Raw genomic sequence first — 11,471 nt, forward strand, 5'->3', positions numbered from 1 at the left:
TGAAGTCCGTTTTGTTATACTAAGACTTTTAAACCCATACATGTCAGGGAATGAGCCCCCCTGCTGGCCGGACTAAAACTAGCTCCAGCAGCAAGCTAGTTGTTCACAACGGTCTACCTGCCATCAGAATGTGCTACCAGATTCAAAAAGAAAACAAAGTCAAATTCGTACCTGAGGTGGGGAATTCATGACAACAGTAGGTCAGGAGGCCAGTTTAATTACTCGTCTGAAGGATGCTCCTTTTCACAGTCTAAAGTCTGCGTCATTACACTAGGACTTTTGCACCCATTCAAGCCAGGGAATGATCACCCCCTGCTGGCTGGACTAAAACTAGCTGCAGCAGCAAGCTACATTTTCACAAACTGTCGCCCAGCAGTCTACCGACCAGGCTCTGGCCTGCTTAGCTTTAGTGAGGAACCAGACTCTGCCTACTGCATGCCACAGCGACACTCCTTTTTATAGGTGCCGGTCTAACGCTTTATCAAAAGTTTGCTTGTTTTTACATTCTGAAGTCTGATTCGTTATACTAAGTCTTTTGCACCCATACAAGTCAGGGAATGTGCACCCCCTGCTAACAGGACTAAAACTAGCTCCAGCAGCAAGCTAGTTGTTCACAACGGCCTACCAGCAATCAGAATGTGCTACCATCTTCAAAAAGAAAACAAAGTCAAATTCGTAATTGAGGTGGGGAATTCATGACAACAGAATGTCAGGAGGCCAGTTTAATGCCTCCTCTGAAGGATGCTCCTTTTCACAGTCTAAAGTCTGCGTTATTACACTAGGACTTCTGCACCCATTCAAGCCAGGGAATGATCACCCCCTGCTGGCTGGACTAAAACTAGCTGCAGCAGCAAGCTACATTTTCACAAATGGTCTTCCACCAGTGTACCAACCAGGCTCTGGCCTGCTTAGCTTTAGTCAGAGAGCACCTTTGGGTTCAATTACCACAAGTTCAACCTTTGAATTGGTCACCATCGATTTACACTTGGAGCAAAGCAAAGGAGGGTATGAATACATAGTCATTCTTGTGGACCATTTCACACACTTTGCACAAGCATACCCAAGCAAGAATAAATCAGGGAAAATGGCAGCAGAGAAAATCTTTCAGGATTTTATACCACGCTCCGGATATCCAGAGAGACTACACCATGAAGGATGGGAATTTGAAAATAACCTGTTCCAGACACTGCAACAACCTCTCATTCAAGGACTACACCTTACCACCCACAGGGTAATCCAGTTGAAAGACTAAACCATACCTTGTTGCAGATGCTTCACACTTTGGAAGAAGAGAAAAGGGCTGAATGGAAAGAATACCTTCCACATCTGGTTGATGTGTATAATTGTACCAGACACGAAGCCACTGGATACTCACCGTTCTTTCTGCTGTTTGGAAGACCTCCCAGGTTGCCAATTGATCTGATGTTTAACCTTTCTGCTGTTTGGAAGACCTCCCAGGTTGCCAATTGATCTGATGTTTAACCTAAAACTGGGAAAAGATACACAAAGTCATGTGACGTTTTTGCAGATATTGGCACCCAGAATGCAAGAAGCTTATACAATTGCATCTGAAAATAGCCAAAAATCATCTGCGAAAGTAAAGAAGCATTACAGGAAGGTGAAAGGAGTACCTCTCCAGCCAGATGAGTGGGTCCTAGTACGGAATCTATCTGAGAGAGGGGGTCCAGGGAAGCTTCGTCCATACTGGGGAAAAAAAGTGCACAGAGTGGTGGAGAGAATCAAAGAGGGGCCTGTGTTTCGGATTCAGCCTGAAACAGGTAAAAAGACGATTCGAATATTACAGAGAAACCTTTTACTACCAGTGAATGACTTACCCATTGAAGACCACACTCCAAAGGTACCTGAAAAGACAAAGCCCTCACTTGCTCTTAAAAGAATCCCTCATTTTTGGTCATACAGATAAGAGTAATATATCTTTCAAATCTGTAAAGACTCTACGTTTATTTGTGTGCGCTCACAATACCGTGCTTTTGTAAAATAATGAAAGCAAACATGATGCGCTTTCTGCCATCTTTGTGAACTTGAGCGCGAAACTCTCAAAGTGAAAATCTTTGCCTTACAGACATTAAAAATATATCTATAGAGAGTGAAATGTCTACTTTAAAATGAACCAATTCAAATGGAAAATAAATTCTCAGATTATGTAATCCGTATGAAACATGCATACAGGCGCATCACATACTGCGGAGATGAAGGGTCAGTGTCGATGAGTTCTCTTAATCCGAAAACAAAGAAAGTACTAGTTTATCAAATTATTAAAATGTTAATGCAGTCTCCTTACTGTTTTTCCCTGACACATTCATAATCATTACTTCTTCCGGTGCACTGTGGCGAGCTTTACGCGTGTACTTGAGCGCATATTAGGCTATGTAGGCAATTAAAGGCTCATTATAATGATTTAAATTGTGTATTAATAAACTAAACAGATCTCAGTTAAGGCCAATTGCAAGAGAGTTCTATCCTTCTGCAACACCATTGTTGGAACCAGTTATGAAACAGGAAGGCAGAACAGAAGGTGAGGAGCAGGTTCTGGAAGAGGAGGATATTGTCGGGCTGTGTCCAGAAGAATTGCTGCCGTCAAGCCAAGAATCACCTGTAACGCAAAATGAACAATGTGAGCGTGTTGATGAAGAGGACCAAAACAGACAAGCAAATCCAAAAGAGATACTGACTTATGACATTCTAGGTCAACCGACTTACAGACAAAGTCATTTAAATGCAGTCCAAACTTACATGATTCCGAGAACTCCAATGACTTACCAGGTAGTTAATGCAGTTCCTTGGTGGCAACCAATGCCTATCTGGACTTGTTAGATGACTGACTATGAGAAGATAGACTGACTTAGTATTGATGCCAGGGGAAAAAAAGGGAAAAGCCATTAAAGAAAGCACCAGAACGCTTCAGATTCTAATCTGTGTGTGTAACAAAGTTCGTAGTCACAGGAAGAAGGAGGCGGGAACCGTTGAGCGTTCAAATAAAACTTTAATGATAAAATAAACACAAAATAGCGCGACAGCCCCTCGCGGACGACTGTCGCACACAAACAGAACCATAACACAAAATAAAATCCAGGCCTGTTCCTCTCTCGTCTTTCACTGTCGTAGCTCCTCCTTTTATCCTTCCGGAGCTCCTCCGTGGGACTCGAGACCGGTGAGTGGTGCAGGTGTCGCTCATTATCAATTACTCCACCAGCCTCGCTCCGTTCCCACGGCTCTCGGCCCCGCCCCCACTCGTCACATAGTGTATCTCATCATTTCCTATAGTTACTAGCTCGCATCCTTCCCTATTTGAGGCCGGTAACATGAGCTTTATTGCCAAGTGTGTTTACACACACAAGGAATTTGTCTTGGTGACAGGAGCTTCCAGTGCAGAAAGTGCCGACATGGTGCAGACATACACAAAATTTAAGGTAATAAAATGAAATATAACACAGAGTACAAACATAATGCAGACAAACATATAATTTAAGGTAATAAAATGAAATATGACACTAATAATAAGAATAAGAAGAGAATAGACAATAAATAAAATAAATAACTATATGGTAATAAAAATATAGTGAAAAAAATACCAATAGACAGAATTATGAATGTATCATGGGTATCATCATGGGTAATGTAGTTTTTCACAAGAAAATCAGCTGTTAAACACGTTTATTTTAAGAAATAAGTTTAAATAATGTGAACGGATGACTTCAACAAAAGCACATCACTGATTAACTACCTCAGAACTCACAGGAGTTTTAAGTTATCATTAAAAATGTATTTGCCTATGGAGAAAATAAATGGAGTTTTTACTTTCAGAAACCAACTGCTGGACTTGATTGCAGTATTAACTAACTTCAAATGATCATAAGCATTCAACACAAATTAATACTATTAATAGCATCATATAACAGTAACTGGAGCCTTAAGTAAGGGATAATGTACAGCCAGCCGGTTGTGTATGTTTACTTTAAGAATTGTATGTGTTATTTTCACAGTCATACCTGTTAAAACATGACACGATAAAAAAATCCCCATGGAAATATGAGGGCAACAGGCACAACGTCTCTGAATCTACAATTGGAGAAAGAGTAACGGTCAACTTGGATCAAGTGTGCCTTGATAACTAATCACATCACGGCCTTGACGTCATAAATTTCTGTCAGAATTGTGCTGTTTGTGGATACCTTTGAAATGAATGAGATGCACCGTAAACTAAATCCTACCTTTCACAAAATTGTTAGTGTCTTTTCTTACAGAATTTTTTTCATGTAAATTATTTTGTAATCCAAAATAAAAGTTTGACGGCAAATATGTTGAACATTAGCCAATAGGCTGTCGATTCATTAAATGATATGCTATTTTCCCACAAAAGCAGTTTATTCAATGTAGTGAAACCTATCCTTGTCACCATTATGTTCTTTTAGTTTCATTATCATGGACTTTTAGTTTGTTTTCATTAGTTTCCTGTCTTCCTTTGTTCAGTTTTCCATTCACATTCATTTGATTGTCACAGATGTTAGTCATTAGTTCCCTCACTTGCTCTGTATTTAAATTGCTCTAATTCACTCTTCAGTTGTCGGTTGTTGTTTGTCTTTTACACACTGTTGCGCCTGTTTGCCTTTGGTTTAACAAATTTAGTTCTTAGTTTTGTATCCAGTCTTGAGTCTTCTTCAGTCCTATATGACATTCCTCCATTGACGTCCATTATAAAATAAAAAAATAAATTAAAATTAAAAAAATTAAAAAACTCTGGGTAACGCTTTAGATTACAACCCGCAATGTACTGCGCAAGTAAACAGAATTGACAGCATAACTTTTTTTGTAATTATAGTGTACCTATCAAGCGGCAACCTTCCGGTCTCTCTCGTGAAACCAACACGGAAGTGACTAAAACTGCAATTCACCGACTGGCCGCTAGAGGCTGGCTCCAAAAGGAGTCAGTCCCATAGACTCCCCATGTTAAAATGCCCAACTTTACAGCAGAAAAAAATATGTTTGCAGCCTGGTACAAAAAGTGGTTTTGGTCTATATAGCTAATTTTGCCCTTCATGACAACTGTGGGGGGGTTAATTTTTTTATAACTCATCCGTTTAGGTGGGCGTGGTTTAAACAACCAGCTCTTTGCCCATTTTCGATTATCCGGGAGTGTACACGGTGACACGCTGCCAACTTTGAACTTCAAAAACACTCTTCAGAAACCTACAGGTGACGTCACGGACACTATGTCCATGTTTTTATACAGTCTGTGGTATTCAGTACCTCCATGCAGGTATAAGGGAATAATATGCTAAGTTTGGGGAAAGAAAGTGTAATAATCTGTAAAATTACAAATTATTTCAGTCCCACTTTATATTGTGGCCCTAATACATGTGTACTTACACAGTACCTAGATGTGTACATAGTATGTAACCACAGTACCATTGTATGTAACCAAAGTACACATTGGTACATAGTATCTACAGCTCTAATGTTTGTGTAACTACACATATGTAACAACCCACTGAATGGTATGTGTAAGTACAAATGTGTAACAGGACATTGGTAACAACACTTTTTTGGTAATGAATGTACAAATGTGTAACAGGACTAACATCACTTTTTGGTAAAGAAAGTATTACACTTTATATTAGATTTACCATGTAATTACTCTGATGTTACACAGCAGTGGCCAGTAAGTTAGGCTTTACATATAAATTGTGGTTGGTGTCCAGAATGTTACACTTTATATTAAGTGGACAGTTCCTGAGGAGTTACCATGTAAGTACACTGGTATTACAGTGGTGCACCAACTCTAGATCCAACTCCTCCCACTTTACATATCCCTAAATCTACCCATCTCCAACCTCTGGATCAAATGGTTCCAATTACTCTTATGCATATTGTTGTTACAAAATGTGGTTATATAATTCCTGTTACACGAGTATTTAGTGAAGTGAAAAAAGTGTTGTTGCCAATGTCCTGTTACACATTTGTACTTACACAAACCATTCAGTGGGTTGTTATATATGTGTAGTTACAGAAATATTAGAGCTGTAGATACTATGTACCAATGTGTACTTACACTGTGGTTACATACTACGTAGACATCTAGTTACTGTGTAAGTACACAGGTATTAGGGCCACTTGTAAGTATTTTGAAACTAAGGGGTCTAAGGGTCCTATTCTAATATTATGTGGTATGTATGACCTAACAACAATATTATATTTGCAAGCGATTTAGCAAAGACATACACTGTGTACTTTTTTTAGCCTATACATATAAAACACGCTGGTAATTGTTTCAATCCAAACGCTTGGTTGAGACTGTTGGGTTAGAAAGCTGAATTGATTTGACCTAATTTGGGTTGATATCAGTAATAAGTAACCCGACGGTGCTGGGTTAGGAATGTGGAGGACGTGAAAGAGAGCATGCAGCAAGTCACGCGAGTTCAACTTCAAACGTGAACGGTTCTGTGTGCGACAAAATCCATGACTGCAGTGCTTAAAACGGGAACATGTGTGGAAAATAGGAGAAAACTAATCGAAGCGCAGATGAGGGACAACTTTGAAACTGTCTGGAGTGTGTTCCTTTAACTGGAGCAGTGAATGTGGTGAGCACGAACTGAAAACTGAATAGCGCTCGAGACGATCGAGTATGTGATTGTGGCGCTCATGACACAAATTTGTTTTCGAAAATACAAGAAAACTAATCGAAGCAAAGAGGAGAGAGATTTTTGAAACCGACTGGAATGTGTTCTTTTAAAACTGGAGGGTTTTATCCGAGTATGTTCTCACAACATTGAGCAGCGACTGATGAGTGGTAAAACCGGGAACTGTGAACTAGTCAAAATGGTGCTTGAGGACGTGGATCAAAACGGTAAAATCAAAGATGGTAAAATCCTGTCAGTTCGCTATAATACACAGTTTAATCTTGACTTTCAGTGTTTATTACAGGCTTTCAGCCTGTGTGTTTATTGGCGTGATAGTTTGGCCATAATAGTTTAACTAGTCATTACTAGTTAATCAATTAGTCATTAAGTCAGTGGGTGAAAAACATGAACAAATTGAACAAAATCTATTCTTAAACAAGCTTTTCAAAAGAATTTGGTTTAACTGTATAATCTGTATAAGTATGGAGTTGCTTTGCTTTTTTTCTGAACTGGTGTAATAAATTCCCAGTGTTTCCTATGTGGTTTCCATTGATCCCAGGTGTGTCTTGTCATCCCATCATCCTGTTCAGTGTATTTAAAGAGTGTTCTGTTCCCTGTTGTTTTGTCCGGTATTGTTGATGTCTACTCCTTGTGCTACGTGTGATTCCCCACGATATAAATAAATTCCTTGGTTTTGTACTCCTGGTCTCCTCGTTCCTCGCTCTGTGTTCCCGCACCGTAGCAACCCGTGACAGCTATAATACACAGTTTAATCTTGACTTTCAGTGTTTATTACTGTGTTTTTATTGGCGTCATGATTTGGCCATAATAGTTTAGCTTAGTCAGTGGGTGAAAAACATGAACAAATTGAACAAAATCTTAAATTTGTTCCTAAACAAGCTTTTCAAAAGAATTTGGTACAGTACACCATGTTTATTGATATATTACCTGATATATAATGTATGTATGTATGACCTACTGTATAAATAATCGTTTCAGAGCAATTTGTTGTAGCCACTCTAACTACATGGAACAGGGGGGAAACAAGCACCACTTTAATTTACAGCCCGCAAATGTTGTATTTACCCTGTAACTACGTGGAACAAGGGGGGAACAAAGCACCACTTTAATTTACAGCCCGCAAATGTTGTATTTACCCTGTAACTACATGGAACAAGGGGGGAACAAAGCACCACTTTAATTTACAGCCCGTGTGATACTGGTGTTGGGAAGTTGCTGGTGTGACTCAGCTGAGATCGACGAATAAGCTTTCATTAGGTAAGTAGACTTGTGAATTATAAATCATAGCAGAAACCCATTAACTCATTTCACTAGATGTCCAGTTTTCTTGTTCAGTAATCTCCATCATGTATCCTTTAATAATAGAATATGTACCCCATGATTAGGCCTATAATAAAATACCAATATAAAATTATAAAAAGTATATCGTCTTTCTAAATCATTCCCAAACATAAGTTTGTTGTTTAGGCCATACATACCACGTAATATTAGAATAGGTACCTCTTAGTTTCAAAATAATTACAGTATAAATGATTTGTAATTTTACAGGTTATTACACTTTTATTCCGCAAACGTCGCATATTATTCCCCTACCTACTACTGTTTTTTTCTCTTTGTGACAGAATTAATACTGAAACTGTTCAGGCATGTCCTGCTGTGTCTGAAATCACTCACTCAATGACTATTTTTAAATTAAGAAAGCACCAGTCTATTGGAACCAAGCATTTCAAGGTGCTCTTGCCATTTTGTTTGAAATATATATCAGGCAGTCAGTAAGCAAGCTGAGACTGAAAATAAAAACTCCATGGCCCCAGGTAACTTCCTCATCATAGGAGAAATCAAGCAATGTCAGAAGTGCTGCTCTTTACATTGAGGTAGCAAACTGGACAGTGTTTGAAATTTCATCCCTGCCTGCCAGAATTGTGCTAGTATGATGCCCAGCTGCTTGTGCAATACTGTCAAACCTTCAGGACCCCTGTTTTCACTGGTGGACTGGTGGTCACCAGAATGTTGGCCAAGAAAGAAATATTGTTGACAAGGGACAAGACTCTTTGTCACTGCCAGTAGTTTCATTTACTGTTTTTAAGCAATCTCAGCCAGTGTCATACCTGGTACTTTCAAAGATAAAAATTGTAATAATTTATTTAATGCTTATGTTAAGGAATAGTAAATACACAGATACTTTGTATCTACTTCCATTCACAGGTACCTTTCATACTGAAACCAGAGTATCTTTTTAAAAATGCAAAAGTCTTCCATTCTTGAGCATAACTGTCCTGCTGCTTTATGACAGTACCATGCATTTGGAGAGGTTATTGACACATTCAAGACACGTTCTCGTTCTTCGCTGTTCACTGAACATTATTTATAGAATTGCTCATCTTAGGCCCACTTAATGTGTCAAACTTCAGAAGATTTGTCATAGCCACGTGATGGCATATCATTTGCACCACAAACCTTTGACACCCACAAGCACACAATCATCATACGAAAAGACAGGTTAGAGAAACAACATATTTATACTATGATGTTTTGCTTATACAAATATTTGTTTAAATGTTTAAAAATAGCAATGCTGTAATTTTTAAAGACATTATTGTTACAATTCTAGGAAACTGTTCTTGTTAAATTATATTAAATTTTACACCAGTAATGAATTGACAGAAATATTGACATTTTCTTATCTCACTACAGATCATGGGGCAGTCCCAGATTTACCTTGTTTTCTTGACATTGCTTCTCATGACCATTTCTGGAGAGGATGACATAAGTGCATCAAAAGAGTGTGAGCATGCTCCCTTTGTTCCAGGATACAATCTTGCTGGAGAAGGATTTGATGTTGTGACCATGGAGCGAAAAGGTTCTTACGTTATCAACACAGAAATATGGGATTTAGGAAATGGTACTTGTAAATTGCGCAAAAACAATTACATGAATGGAATAAAACAGAAGCTACCAGCTGCAGTTGTAGACTGGAGGACCTTGCCAAAGTGTTCAATGAAAGTCTCCAGTCAGATCTTTGAATCAAGTGAAGCACTGGTCAATGATTCATCATCAGCACTCTCAGTCGGCTGGAAAGTTGGTTTAGATGTCAAGGCTGTTGGAGCTGCGGTTGGAAGCACTCATTCCAGGGAAGCAAAATTTGCAATGACAAAATCAAAACAAGACAAATACAGTTTCACCAAACATGAAGTTGGGTGCAATTTTTACAGGTGAGAGAGCTGGGGTCTTTTTTTTTCCTTTCACTCATACTGTTAAAAAGATAATGACTAGCAAAGAAATGAAAATATTAACTGCAAATTGTTTCTTCTTTGATTCCACTAAATTTAAATGTGTCTACTGTTTCTTTACAGATATCGTGTAGCTGCAAAGCCTCCTCTTCAAACAGAGTTTCTTGAAGCAATCAAATCACTCCCTGCATCCTACGATCCAGATGCCTACCGCAACCTGATCACCACATATGGCACTCACTATACCAAAAGTGTCATGTTAGGGGGTCAAATGAAAGCCATAACAGCCATCAAAACCTGTCAGGCAGCAGTGAGTGGACTTACAGACACTGCGGTGAAGGACTGCTTGGATGTGGACGCTTCTGGTTCCTATAATGTAGCTACTTTGAACGCAAAGACACATTTTTGTCAAGAACAGAAGAAGAAGATGGGCACAAATGAAAGTTCAGCTCCATGTTCAGTGAGCGTCAGACAGAGATTATTGGAGGAAACATAAATGGAGAAGATCTGCTTTTTTCTGGTTCATCACACCCAAATTCCCTTAAAAAATGGATTGAGTCTTTGAAGAGTCTCCCTGACATTGTGCATTACTCTCTGAAACCCCTCCATTTCTTACTGAGTAATAAACACCCTGCAAGGAAAGGACTGAAGAAAGCTGTTGAAGAATACATCATTCAAAATGCCCTCATGAAGGTTTGCTCTAAGCCTTGCAAGATTGGCAGGAAGTGCAGCGCAAGAGACCGATGTGCTTGTGTTTGTGAAAGTAGTAAAATTATAAAGTCTAACTGCTGTCCAGCTGAAAAAGGACTTGCCACCCTGAAAGTCTACAAGCTCAGAGCCAAAGGTCTGTATGGAGATGTAGGTAGTCAAACAGATGGCACTGTGACTGTTACATATGACAAGCAAATCAAGCGCACTGAGACCATTCATGATAATGACAATCCACGTTGGCCAGAAACATTTGAGTTTGGACCTATTAAGATCAGAATGGCCAATAAACTAACTTTTAAAGTAGATGATGTAGACGGCTTCTGGAACAGTGATCTCCTTGGTTCATGCTCTTTTGATCTTAGAAGTGGAGTTGTGACTGATGCTTGTGTTTTTACATATGGCACCTTCTTTTTTACCTATGAAGTGAAATGTGCACCCAGTCTGCAGGGCCCACAGTGTAATGAACACAAACCTTCTCCAATGGCTGCCCCTCTGACTGATATTTTCAGCTCAAGAAATGGTGTTCTGGTTAAAGACCTGCAGAAGCTTGAATTAGCTCTCAATAACTCAGATAAGTTCAATTTCAAGAGCACTTATGGAAAGCTGATGATGCTGTGACCTGCATCTTGAATCCATCCTTTATGCCTGAAAAATAGCCCTAAACAGTACTTTCATCTGCTAGAAAAAAAAATATCTTTAACCTTTGCTTACTTATTTTCCCATTACTGATATTTAAAAAATATTTAATATTATTCTCTGTGTTTTTGCATCAATAAAGCATTTTAAAGACATATATGTGTTTAAGTTGTTTTTTTTAACTTACAAAATACTAAATCAACTAACAGTGCACTAACTACAGCCAGTGCTGCTC

At 38.8% G+C, this 11,471-nt stretch overlaps 1 pseudogene; it reads left to right on the forward strand.

Moving 5' to 3' along the window:
* Positions 1–9,356: 9,356 nt before the first annotated feature.
* Positions 9,357–11,249, forward strand: LOC107748377 (perforin-1-like; annotated as a pseudogene).
* Positions 11,250–11,471: the final 222 nt, after the last annotated feature.

This window comes from Sinocyclocheilus rhinocerous, unplaced genomic scaffold (genome assembly GCF_001515625.1).
Source record: "Sinocyclocheilus rhinocerous isolate Xijiao unplaced genomic scaffold, SAMN03320098_v1.1 scaffold1281, whole genome shotgun sequence".
Lineage (NCBI taxonomy): Eukaryota > Metazoa > Chordata > Actinopteri > Cypriniformes > Cyprinidae > Sinocyclocheilus > Sinocyclocheilus rhinocerous.